This window comes from Nannospalax galili, unplaced genomic scaffold (genome assembly GCF_000622305.1).
Source record: "Nannospalax galili isolate Female #2095 unplaced genomic scaffold, S.galili_v1.0 scaffold14, whole genome shotgun sequence".
Lineage (NCBI taxonomy): Eukaryota > Metazoa > Chordata > Mammalia > Rodentia > Spalacidae > Nannospalax > Nannospalax galili.
Window position 1 is genome coordinate 6,192,927 of NW_008336953.1, and position 14,085 is coordinate 6,207,011.

The window sequence follows — 14,085 nt, forward strand, 5'->3', positions numbered from 1 at the left end:
GATAGCATCATACCCTTAAAGAAAACTGATTCATAGTCCTATTATTCATATTTAGCTGGTGACTACTCTAAAACAAGATCAAATAATTGCCCAGATCAGATCCAGGAGGACAATCCAATGCTTCCAAATGTGACCTAGCTTCCCTTCTCCAAACAGGAGAAAATAACTAACCAAGACTCTGAAACCAAAACTGGAAGCTCTAAAGTCAAAGTTCAACATGGCAAAATATGGTTGAAACATGGTGGAAGTTCACTACTTTGATTGCATCAGTCCTTCTTTTGTTTTTTGTTTTGTGTCATCTCTGAAGTAATGAGACAAATGGCAGGCATGAGACCATAAGACGGTGTGAAAACACCAAATTTGTGTCAGACTTTGTTTCACACTATTCAAACATGCTTGGTTTTGATCAAGTGTCCTGAATTAACTTGCTTGGGGTGTGTTAGAGAAGGGAGTATGGGGAAGGATAACTAACACTAAAATCTTTGACCATGCCATATGGAAACCTACTACTGTAGAAACTTCCTAAAGTATACATATGCACATATAAACAGGCTTTAAATAGCATTACCCATAAAGGGAGACAATGTCTTTCCCAGGCACATTTGTCTACCCAATTCAAAGCAGTGGCAGGATAGATTACCCTTTTGTTGTTCAATGTGATCTCATAGTCCCCTTCACACATTACAAGTTATTGCCATTCCTTGTTACTCTCCAGAATTGGATGGCTAGATCCTATTGCTAAAAAGGGCTTTTAAAAGCTATTGTTCAGAGCTTTACAGTGAGCTAAAGCTCACATGGAGTATCTCATTGCCACAAGGTGATTCCCAGCTTCTCAGGAGCAGACGTCTTCTGTGAAATGTGGCAGTGGCCATTCACTTAAAATGGGGGGGGGGGTAAATACATGAATTAATTTCCTACACATACATCCCAAACAATAAATATTCTAATGTGGAATGAGATAATAGGTGTGTGCTGGATAGCTTTAGTGTCAACTTGACACACCTGGGTTGAGGAAGACTCAATCAGGGAATTTCCCCTATTGGACTGGCCTGTGGTGGCCATGTCTGAAGAGCATCTTCTTGATGAGTGATGTGGGAGGGCCCAGCCCACTGTGGGTGGCACCACCCCTGGGCCGGTGGGCCTGTGTTGCATAAGAAAGCAGGCTGAGCAGGGGCCAAGAGAGCAAGCCAGTAAGAAGCGCAGCTCTTGCCTCCAATTTCCTGCCTTGAGTTTCTACCTTGGGCTCCCTGATGAACTGTGACCTGGGAGATGTAAGACAAATAAAAATAAACCCTTTCCTCCCAAGTTGGTAGTAGTCAGAGTGTTTTGTCACAGCAATGAAGAACAAACTAGGACAAGGTTAAAAGTATATCCCACAAAAGATAAAATGTTACTAAAATTTCAAGACCTTAAATGATCTATGTATCTGACACATGAAGGTTAAATTTATGCAGAGATGACTACCATAAGGAGAGTGAAAAAATAAAACAATGACAACAGCAAAACCAAACCAAAACAACAACAACAACAACAACAAAAAAAAACCCACCACCACGAAAACTAGTGAGAAACTCGAAGAGAGGATCTGTAAAACATGAAACACTGATGCCCAAACTCCTTAACAGAGTCACACTTGTTACAAATTCCAGAGTCCAATGGAAACTACAGACCAGAACAAATATACAGTACAAATATCTGTCATCATGTGTGCAAGTAATATAAATTAGAGTCCCAAAGTGATACAATTTTTACATAAATTGTCACCGTGAAGTATTTCTCTTTGTACCGTGTTGGAAAGTCCCTTTGCTGCAGCCATCTAGGGAAGCAGTTTCAGGGTCATATGTCAGCGTACCAATGCACATGCCACAGGAACAGACATTTCTCCTGGCACATCCCCACAGGTTCATTCAAAGATAGGCAGACACTGACATGTTGTTTACATTAGCACAGAACCAGACATAGCACATGACCAGTCTTGAGCTTAATTACTTATTTATTTAATTTATTTTTAAATATTTTATTTATTATTTTTTATTTTATGTGTATGTTTATATTGCCTGCATGCAGGTAAGTGCACCAGTGTCATGCAATGCCCGCAGAGGACAGAAGAGGCTGTCAGATCCCCTGGAACTGGAGTTATGGACAGCTGTTAGCTGCCATATGGGTGTTGGGATTGGAACCCAGGTCTTATGCAAGAACAGCCAGTGTTCTTAACACGGAGCCATCTCTGCAGTCCCTTAATTGCTTATTTGTAATGTAATAGTATGCATCCATTAAAATTAATGAACCATGTCTAGAGATACAAAATTGGAATTGTCTCCATGATACATCATGCATATGAAACAGTTAAATGATATTTTAAATGTAAGCCAGATGTTATCTATTAACTCATTAACATATACAATGAAACATATTTATTTTAGTTTATTATTTTTATATTATGTGTATGAATGTATGGCCTGCATGTATGTGAGTGCACCCATGTCATGCAATACGGCAGAGGTCAGAAGAGGACTTCAGATTCCCCTGAAACTTGACTTAAGGATGGTTCATAGCAGCCATCTGGGTGCTGGGAATTGAACCCGGTCCTCTGCTAGAGGAGTCAGTGCTCTTAACCACGGAGCCATCTCACCAGCCCCAGAAATACATTTATAAGATGACTTTGAATGTGTCTATGTATTGCACCAAAATATGCACAGAGCATCTTGGAAAGAATGGAGAGGTGAGTTAAGCAGCGAGGCAGGAGTGTTTTGTATCACAAATGTACTCACCAAGTGCATTTGTTGTCATACACCTGCAATGGCTTTTAATACTTTCAACTATAATTAGAAAAAACAACAGCATTTCGCATCCGTGATGGGATGGGAAGTTTCCTGAGGAGATATGCACAGAGTGGTACAACTATAAAAATATGCTTAGATTATGAAATAAAATGTCAGCATTCTAGTTTAATACAAATTTCTTTTCTATGCCTCTTTATTTTCAAAATGGGATTTTTATCCAGTCATTTTTCAGAATAATCCATGTGTGTAATTTAAAAATCAACTGATTCTACATGCCAGCAATCAAGATACAGAGGCAGACAGATCACTGTGCGTCTGAGGCCAGCCTGCTCTAAATAGCAAGCCTCACTCCAGCTGGAGTTACAGAGACGCACTGTCCCAAAACAACAAAAAGAGCAACAACAACAACAACAACATATGACTTTCTACCTGTTGCCTATTTTTACAAAGTAAGTCCTTCTGTTTCTGTTTTTCTTATTAAATATGGAATTTCTTTTGCTTGTTTTATCTATTATTGTATTTTATATGTACAAGTGTTTTGCCAGCACATAAGTGTACCAAGTGTGTACAGTGCACTGAGGAGGCCAGAAGATGGTGTCAGATCCCCTGGAACTTGAGTTACAGATCGTTGTTAGTTGCCATGTAGGTGCTGGAAATCAAACCCTGTCCTCTGGAAGAACAGCAAGTGTTTTTAAACACTGAGTCATCTCTCCAGCCCCAATATGGTATTCCAATATGGTATTCCAACATTTCCAAAAGTATTCTTTCAATGCTTTTGTGCTAATTACTGTGCACATTATTTGGGGTGTGTCAGTGAAGAAAAGAATGGTTCCTCTGTCTCAGAGGTCAACATTCAAAGTAAAAGTGGTTAGCAGGAGATCTATCATTTACTAATAATTCCTCAAACAACTATATATTCAGTAAACTTCCCTTCTTATTTAATTTTCATGTAGTTAGACTTAAGTTGTTTTTTCATGGTTTATAAATCATGAAATATTTTACATGGAGTATAATATTACAGTGAACAGTGCCAGTATCTTCCAATTGATCACAGTGCTGGTCTCAGTGGTTCATAAGCTGTTGCTGTTACAGCATGAGTAAGTTGGTGATATGCTGAGCTATGCGATGGCTGAGCCATTCTTTTTCTCATGTTTTTATCTCAAAAGCATTTCTTCAAGGGTACTATTTTCAGATTTGTTACCTCTTATATAAACTTATTACCAATTGAATTTGAATGTGAGCAACTGTGCAAGATGGCTGGAAAAATGTAAACAGGTAATAGATGATAACAAGGAGATGTATGATTAATGGATGTAAAACCAAATATGAGCAACCATAATATGGACCACTATTCAGGTGCATACTGGAATGTGCTACTACAAAAATCTTTTCAGGAAAATGTTTAGATCAGGGCTTTGGGTTAGATGGTTGAGGGTGAGCACCTTGCATGCTGGACGGTGAACGGGGGAGCTAAACCCAGGGTGTCATCCATAATGGTTGTGATAGTGTCTTTTAGAGTATGAAACATGTTACTGTGATTAATAAATCTTTTCCACATTGTCAATGAAGAATCATGGAAGTCAAAACTGGAATCATAGGCTTAAATGATTCACCAACATTAGGTCCAGCTGAGTCAAGAAAATAAAGTCTCATGACTGAAAACTATCTTGTCTATGAAAAGTACACATTTACATGCAGCAGCAAGCAAAGTTGGTCTAGGTGTTTCAAGATTAACCTATTTACAAGTAAAGTACTAATATTGACTAGGAAAGGGAAGGCTTCATGTCTAGAAAACAGGTGTGTATCCATCAAAGCCACTTCCTCTGACAGCATGAGTTTTACTAGGAAAATAAAAAGGTTATTATTGATAAACACCACATTCTGACTCCTCATTGAGTGCTTTCTAACTACTCAAACACATCTTGAACTCGTGTTAGTAATGAAGTAGCAGATACCCTGATCTTTTAGTCCAATTCTGTTTGTCACCATGTATGTTCACAGTATGTTTCCTGAAAATGATACCTTCTACTCTGCTGCCATTAATAAAAATGAATGGTTCATACTTTATAAACTGAATGAAAAAATAAATCACATGGGTTTTTTCATGCTATTAAAAAAAAGCAAAGATTACCTCATTTTGGCCACATTTCAAGTAATTAATTTTTTTCATTCATATAGATGCAAACAGATAATAAATTACAAATTGGGTAGGAATTATGGATTGGCATCATTGGACACATAAAAGCCTGAGCAGATCAACAGCACCACGATCATAAGAAAAATGATTTTAAACACGCTATCTTTGGTTCAGTCATTACCAGGTCATTTTTTATGTTGCATTTACAATTTATTCATCATAATGATGAATGTTTTTTGCCTTTTAATTCATAAGCAAACATGGCTATAAAGAATTCAGTAAAATTTGCCAGGCTTTTAATCTGAGGATTTGGGAGGCAGAGGAAGGTAGATCTCTGTAAGGTCCAGGCCAGCCTAGTTTATATAATGAGTTCCAAGCCTGGTGGTGCTACCAGGAGAATCTGTATCATGAAAAAGGAAGCAGATAGGGGTGAGGGGGACAAAAACAATAAAACTTCACAGGCTCATAAATAAAGTTGTACAGTGAAGTCCAGGGCTCTGGTCTTACCTCTCTACTTTTTCCTCAAGGCAGAAGACAAGTGTCATTGTGAAGAGAGAGAAAAATGCTTTCATACTGATGGGGAGAAACATGCTATGGTGTCATTGGCAATGTCTGTGAGCTCATATTCAGATGAGAGGAGACAGGATTCAAGAAAAAAGCATCTTGAGTCATGAACTTCCATGGACTTCAGGAATGTGAGGAGATGTTGTCTTCTGTAGGTCCCCAAGAATCCTGACAAAGAAATCCAGAGGACAGGCATGAGGCCAAGAGCAAAGCAGCAGGGCAGCACAGCTTACAGTGAGGATGCTGACTATGAGGTCTCTAGAAGAGGATTACACAGGATGTTCAGGTTCCTCTTGTCCTATAAATGCTGCAAGGACAACCTCTGCTTAATTTACACATTCCCGGGACTCTGCGAAACAGCCTTCCCAGAACTCCTTTCACCTCCTTGTTCTTCAGTGTGTACATGAGGGGATTGAGGGTTGGGATCACAACTGTGTAGGAGAGGGAGATAAACTTCCCGGGTTTGGGTGTAGGAACTGCTGGGCTGCATGTAGAAGACTGTGATGCTCCCATAGAAGAGGGCCACCACCATCAAGTGGAATCCACAGGTGCCCAGGGCTCTGAGCCAGGCCCGGGCTGACTTGATCCTCACAACTGCCTTGGCTCTGTGTCCGTAGGACGTCAAGTCAGGACTAAAGGTAAGAGCAGAAGGACCAGTGAGGCCATGAAGAGCTGGATCTCATTGGCATGGATGTCCCCACACATAGTTGATCACAGAGGGGACCTTGTAGAAGAAATGGTGCAGCCACTGGTGTCTACAGCGGGAAGCCAGAGGGTGATGGTGACTGGATCAGAGCGTTTCTTATCCAGCTGAGCCATGCGACCTCTGCCAGAGCCCAGCAGAGCTGTGGGTTCATTGCTCTTGCATAGTGGAGAGGTTTTCAGACAGCAGTGTAGCTGTGGAAAGCCATCACCGCCAGGAGCACAGATTCAGTGGAGCCCAGAGCCAGGGAGATATACAGCTGCACAGCACACCCCAGGGCCTTGATGGTCTTGGCTGGTCCTTGCAGATTCCAGATGAGGGACAATGTTGGTGGTGAACTAGATGTCAAGGAGTAAGGAAAAAGTACATGGGTGTTTTCAATTTAGGGTCTATTGAAGATACCAGAATGATTAATGTATTCCCCACCAGAGTAAGGAGATGGGAAATCAAACTGATGATGGAAAGTGTTCTTTCCAGCTGCAGCTGATCTGAGAAGCCCACCAGGATGAAGTCTCCACTGAGGAAACTGGTATTTGTACTTATCACCTGGTATAGACAAGGAAGAAAACACTATAAAAGTAAGTCACAGTCTCAGTGACCTCAAATGATCAGTTAAAACGCTGATGATGGAGGAAATTTCAGTGTCCAGAAGCCGCAGCTGATGATGTTACAGAAAAAGCCTGAGTTTCCAGGGAGGCATACCGAGGCGCAGCCCAGCACAGGCTTGGCTCCAATGGTAACCATTAGAAACTGACACAAAGTTTGCCACAGGAGAAAATAAGGAGACTATCAAAAGATTAAAATCTGTTCTGTCTATTAATAAACAGTGGCAGTTGATTCAGATTAAATGGAAAAGTTCAGCTCCTTCAATGTTTAGTGTGAGCTAATGATATAAAGTCAGTATCCCCATTCTTCAACCACAGCCTGTGAACTGGGCTTAATTTTTGATGATTTTTATTTTAATGTAAGTTTCTGAAGATTATAAAGGCTACTTTTGCAATGAAATGTCAAAGTCTCTTATCTCTGAAATTTTAATCATATCGACACAAGATTTCAGAAGCAGATTTACTATGGGAATCATGAATTCATTCAACCTAATAGGTGTGGGGAATGGGGATCAGATCCTGTGTTCCCACAGCTCCCCCTCATCAGATATGTGGCTGTGTGAAGGAGTTACTGGGCCTCTGGCCCTTGTGTGTTGAATGAGAATGTAGGGTGTATACCCTGTTATTACCAAGGCTCCTCAGGCAGACAGAAGAGGCTGCCTCATTGTGTACCAAAAAAGCAGGAAATTTTATTTCTAGAAGGTGAAAGAGGTTTCAGAAAACTTGAAATAGTTACAAATGCAAACATTTAAGAAGCAGATGCTGTTTCACACTACATCCAGAGAATATAACTGTATCATGTTTGATGCAGTTGGCTCCTGACACCACCAAAATCACTTAAAAGTCCCATTGAAATTCCATGGGAAAATTAATCTTGAGAGTATCTTATAAGAAATAATTCATAAATATTGAAGCATTTCATTATTTATGTAAAACTGGTATAGAACTGAATGGAAATGAAGTTGGTAAGGGTCAAGTGAGGGATCCAGACACCCACCAACCCAAAGCTATATGAAGTTTCTGGGTGCTTCTGAAGGTAAGGAGAGGGCTGAACAGTGATAAAAAGAGTGTGTAAAGGGACACTGAGGACAAATCACTATGTGTGCATGTGCACAGAACACTATAGGGTTATATGCATACACACAAATGCTAATATACAATATTTTTACATATGTGCATACATATGTATGCATATATAGCATGTACATATACCATATATTAAATTAGTATATATTGAATATATAGCTTTAATTCTAATAAATGGACTCACAGTCACATGCATATGTGCCCTTACAAACACAAACATATGGATTCTACTTTCTCTTTTTTTTCATCAAAAGGGTGAAACTGAAATAAAGGCAGACATATCACTTCTGTTTTACTCCTGCTCGTGAGAACCCTTTCCATCTTGGTCATGTGAAACACCCTATATTATTTTTACAGCACTCACAAACAGACTGCTTCCAAAGAATGTGATGAGATCAATGCACAGCAATGAATCCTATTTATCAGAATCTGCTCATTGTGGGGTTTTGAAAGAATCCTTTCTCCCTCTGATGCATTCCTAACCACATGTAAATTCCTTATCTCCTCCTTTATTCCAAGTGAGAATCACTTGAACCAGAGTCTCAATTTACTGTTGGGATTAAGAATCAAGCACATGTACAGAAATAAAGCCAGTTCATCTATATGAGAGCTAGTTGACATATTAAGAAGCTCCTCTAGTCTTCAATAGATAATCTAATAATTTGAAATAAAAATGAAATCTGAGCCTCAGAGCTCACTTGTTTTATTACCTTGAGTAGAAGTCAGTGTCTCGGGCCTAGTGTAGGCTGCACAGGGTGCTTTTTAAACTAGATATCCCTGAAGATCAACAAATGTGGTGATGTTGAACAGGGACACAGACCACTGTACCTGAAAGGTCCCTGGGACACAGACTCTCAACATGGTGATTAACCCCCACTGTGTGGTATCCAAAGTTAACCCTTTCCAGTAGGTCATTCTGAAAGAGAGTGTGTTGTCTCTCTTACCTTTCAAAGTTGTTCAAATTCAGGCAAAACTGAGTTAGATTAGCTTATGGCTTTATAACATCCTTAATTAACAAACATATATATTTGTCTACATATTCATCTTACAAATAATTTCAAAATCATTTCACCATAAGCTTTCTGACTCCATATCCCTTCTTCCTGTGCACCGTAGTCTATTTCCCTGTGCTTTACAAACCCCCATGTAGCAATTGCTATGACATGAACCTGCTGTAAACAGAATTATGCACTGCTATTATTTCTGTCTTTGCTGCCTTCCTTCCATTCAGCACCATCTCTCTGAGAATCATTCATTTGGGTGCATAGTAACAGCAGAGCCCAATTTCCACCCCACATTGGCTTTTGTTGCTTGACTATATCATGGTCTTTTATCCACTATGATGCTGGTGGGCATTTATACAGTTTCTGTCTCTCACGGAGAATGCTGCTATGGACAGTTTTCTATATATTTGGGGTAAACACAAATGTAAGCATTTCAGTAATGGTCTTAGGAGTAGGATTGCTTAGTCACAAAGTGTGAGTGCTCCAGAGTCCATGCAATTATGGAAACTGGTATATATTCCACCACACTGTGACATTTCACAGACAGACGCATCATATCTGGGTCACACTCAGTATTCTCTACCTTTATAATCTCAGCCATTCTGATACCACACAGAGGGTATCTCACTATGATTTTAATTTACACTCCCCAATGACAAATGAAGTTGACTAGGTTGTCTTTTTTGTGGGTCGTGGAGAGAGCTCATGTACAGTACCTGACAACTCTGTACACTTCTCCCAAATTTATTCTTAGGAAAGCTTTATATTTGTCAGAAATTTGAAGAATAAAAAGGAAAACTTATGAGTGCTGTCCATGGCATTTCAGATGCTCATGTTCTTTTTCTTTCATTCTGGTATGCTCCCCCCACCCCTCCCGGCTGAATGGCTATGGTGCCTGCACTTCTCTTTTATCTTTTCTGTGATGGGCTTTTTCTTTCCGAGACATTTGCTGGGGTGGTTTGGTGGCCAGAAAATCATCCTCCTCTTCGTCTTCCACGAAGTCTTCTCTTCTGTACGGTGAGTTCCTGATTGTCATCTCCATGTGGTGATCTCTCAGCTCCCCCTCCTCAGGGGAATCCCTTTTTGAATCCATGTCATCAGAGCTTTAATCATTCTATCTCTTCTTTTTCCTTTTGCTCTTTCGTTGATTTCTTTTCCTGGAGAATTGCATCTAAAGTCTACACTTTCCAATACCCCTTTTTATCACCTGTTTGAATTAAAACACCCTGCGCCACTGTGCCTCTGTCACCACCACAAAGGAGGAGTCTGAGAAGAAACAGCGCCTGGCATGCTCAGGATCTTCATCACTTCCTCATTGGACACCTCGGGATAGGGTAAGAACCAGGCGACTGGTGGGCAGCATACAGACTCTCTGGTTCAGCACTTGGCAAAAGAGCATTCCAGGAGAGAGGAAGACCGCCTGGAGCAGTTAAAAAGGAAGACGGAGCTGGAGCAAGATGAGGGGGCAGCAGAAGGAACAGGAATGGAGGGTGGAGGAGGGGGAGCGGAAGGAGCACTGGGAGCCTAAGCAGATGAGGGACCAGAAGGAGGGAAGACGGAGGAGGCGCTCAGAGAGTCACAGGGAAGTATAGGCATCACCACACACCCAGGGATGACTACAGGGAAAAGGGCAAGTCCGACCACAGCAGAGGGAAGCCAGGAAAAGAAGAGAAAATACAAGAAAGAGACCTGATGTCAGACCTAACGGACATCAGTGACAGTGAGAGTCCTCATCAGTGGAATCAGGTTCAGGCTCCGAGGATGCAGAGGAGGAAGAAGGGAGCACCTGTGAGGTGTCAGAGGAGAGGGAGGAGGAGGAGGAGGAGGAGGAGGAGGAGGAGCTCCAGCTGGTTGTGGAGGATGAGTATGTGGGAGCTAGGACAGGAACCATATCTCAGCAAAACAACAGCGTGTGCAGACCATTTTGCTGAAGCAGGGGCTGCTCAAGTACCTGCAGGCATTGTAGGGCTGCCAGAGCATGGAGGAGTTCCAGTGCCTGGACAGGATTGAAGAAGACAACCTGTGGGGTTGTCTACAGAGCAAAGGACAAGAAAACAGATGAAATTGTGGCTCTGAAGCAGTTAAAGATGGAGAAAGACAAGAAAGGCTTGCCAGTCACATCACTGAGGGAGATCAGCACCATCCTCAAGGCCTAGTGCCCCAATATTGTTACAGTCAGAGGAACAGTCATGAGCAGCAACATGGACAAGCTTTACATGCGGTGAACTACATGGAGCAGGACCTCAAGAACCTGGTAGAGAAGCAGCCGTTCCTGACAGGGGAGGTGAAGACCCTGATGATCCAACTGCTGAGTGAGGTGAAGGACCTTCATGACAAGTGGATCCTGCACTTTGACCTCAAGACCTCCAAACCATTCCTGAGCCATGCTGGCATTCTCAAGGTGGGTGACTTTAAGCTGGTTCAGGAGTATAGATCACCCCTAAAGATTATACCCCAACTGTGATGACCCTGTGGCATCATGTCCCAGAACTGCTGCTTGGTGCTAAGGAATGATCTACAGCTGTGGACATGTAGTCAGTGGGCTTTATCTTTGGACACCTGCTAACCCAAAAGCCTCTGTTTCTTGGGAAGACAGAAATTGGTTAGATCAACAAGGTTTTTAAGGACCTGTGGACTCCCAGAGAGAAAATTTAGCCTTGCTATATAATGACCTCCCAAGCTGTCACGAAGATGACCTTCAGTGGATACATCTATAACAACCTCCACAAGAGGTTCAGAGGTTTTCTATCAGACCAGGGCTTTGATCTCATGAACAAGTTCCTGACATACTACCCTACAAGGAGGATGAACACAAAAGACAGCCTTAATCAGGAGTATTTCTGAGATAACCCTCCATTAACCCCTCAGTTTTCCATGTTATGGCTCCAAATGAAGTCCCCAAATTGTAGCAGCGAAGGTAGCTTCATTTTGTATAAAGCAGCCACTTTAAACCTCGAAAGCAAAAAGTAGCTAGCTTCAAGATTAAGTGCCTGAATTTAGTTGGTTCCCCTTAGAAAATTGCTTTCTATGGAGTAGCTGACCCTGGTTTTCCCAGAGACATTAGCTGCATTTAATCAGGTCTCTATACCTTGTTAAGAGAAAAACTAATACAAGCTTGCTTTGGCTTCTGTAATTTGCTTGGCTTCTAACTTGGGAGTGCTCATTGTTTTTAGGACCACCTGACATTACACATGTGTGATGAAATCCCTATGTTATTTGTGGTTTTTGCTCTTAAAAACTAGTTCCAACCTCCCCTTGGGGTCGTGGGTCCTAAATCTGACTAAGGGACCACTGATGGCTATAGCCCTAATAAATTTGACCAGTTAAACTTTGAATTGAGTCTGGTGGTCTTTTTCCCAGGGTTTTCAAACTCCATAACACCCACATGCCCTGCCAAGAGCTAGCAGCAAAGAGTGGATAATGCCACAAGTCCACGGCCCTCCAAGGGTCACCTAAGCTACAGCCAGCTGGGTGATTACTACCTGAAAGAGACAAGCTTCCACTTCGCCACTACAGGCCAGGGAAACTCTGCTTTAGGCCCTGGCTTCAGCCTCAACTTCTGCAGTCAGAGTGACCCTGGCTGAGTCCAGGAGAAACAGCCAGAGCTAATGAGTCAGGATGCCTATCTTTGAATTGTTCATCTGAATTTTGTCATTTTTCATTTTTGAAATGTGTATATTTGTTTGTTAATTTGTAGAATTAAATTTTCCTTTGGGAGGAAAGAAAAGAGTGCTGTCCAGTGAAGATGATTTTCTTATTTTTTATCAGTACCAGAGACTTGTAGTTGTCCATTCATATGACCTTGGGTAAATCAACTTATGAATATAAAGACTAAACAGTAGAATGAAGATGAATCAAACCGATGTGTGCACCCTGTGTACTGTACTTTCAAATGATTTTGTGGTGGTTATAGTGTTGAAAATTAATGCTTAGGCAAGAGGGAAGTCTTCATTTGAAAGACAGCATTAAAGTGAAGTCTCTGGTGCACAGTTCTGAGTGTTGACTTAGAATATATTGGAATAACAGCTCATTCTCTGTTCTTCAGTTTCAGTGCTAGAAAATTGCAATATGTAGATTCTTCATAGTCATTCTTACTTCACCTGACGTTCTGATACGTTGTTTCCAGTTCAGAAGATAGCTTTTGTCAGATATTTTCGCATACATTTATGACTTAACTGACGTCAGGTTATGAATAATGCAGCAAACTTCTGTAAGTACATAAACAACCTATGGCCTTACAGGCTATTGATGGTGATTTGTCTTCATCCACAGGACTTCAGGGTATTCCGCATTCAGTGTTATTCAAGTCATTTTTCAAGGACAAGAAAATTGACTTGTTTAGATACCCTAGGTTGTTTTAACCTTGTTTAAATCCAAATTATGATTGTGTTAACTTTGCCGTAAGTAATGGGTTTTTTGACAGTTATGAAAGTGTATAATAGAACAATGGGGATGATACTCCTTTCCCAGAAACCACAGACTATCAAATAAAACCCCAGTTTTAGGTATAGAGATTCTCCCTTAGAGTTGTTAGTCCAGAAACAATTAAACCCCTAAAACAATGTAGGCTACTGTCACTGCACCTGGTTTGCATCAGAACTTGAGGGAAGGACCCTATTGTTAATGACACCACACACATAGGTCATGGGAAGCTGATAGACCTCTTCATTTGGCAGGCAAAACTGGGTGTGATTAACAGGAATGTGAGGGGGAATCTCCTTGAAAGCAGTGATTCATGGACGCAGGAGTGCACAAGGGAGCCGGCGTGAGGATGAGGAAAGAGGCACACAGGTGAGTGAGAGTACTTGCCACTGTCTTCCTTCCAGCAGATTCCTAGTCTTCCCATCACACCATTCTTTCCCTCCAAACAGGAAAAGTGCTTAGAACCTGAAAGTAGTCCAGATTCTCTGGCCCCAGAGTTCTGTGATGCTACTTTTACTGCTTGGTCAGTTGGACAAACACTAGACAAGGTCACCACCTGGGTTGGTATCTTCTCCTACAATTCTAGAAGTAAGGATATTGTTAATGGGTCATATACTTGCTTCTTTGGCAGATTTCCAGTATGCAATTGAGTGTTACTATGGGTACCAATAAATAAATAAAACACATCTCCTAAAAAGAGACCTCTTTATAACTGAGTCTAAATACAATTGCCAAGGCATTGTGAACACACTTATTTTCTAACTAGGATATTTGATAGAAA

At 41.2% G+C, this 14,085-nt stretch overlaps 2 pseudogenes; one reads left to right on the forward strand and one right to left on the reverse strand.

Annotated features, from left to right (window-relative positions):
• Positions 1-5,766: 5,766 nt before the first annotated feature.
• Positions 5,767-8,793, reverse strand: LOC103733024 (annotated as a pseudogene).
• Positions 8,794-9,764: 971 nt separating this feature from the next.
• On the forward strand, positions 9,765-12,466 carry LOC103733025 (annotated as a pseudogene).
• Positions 12,467-14,085: the final 1,619 nt, after the last annotated feature.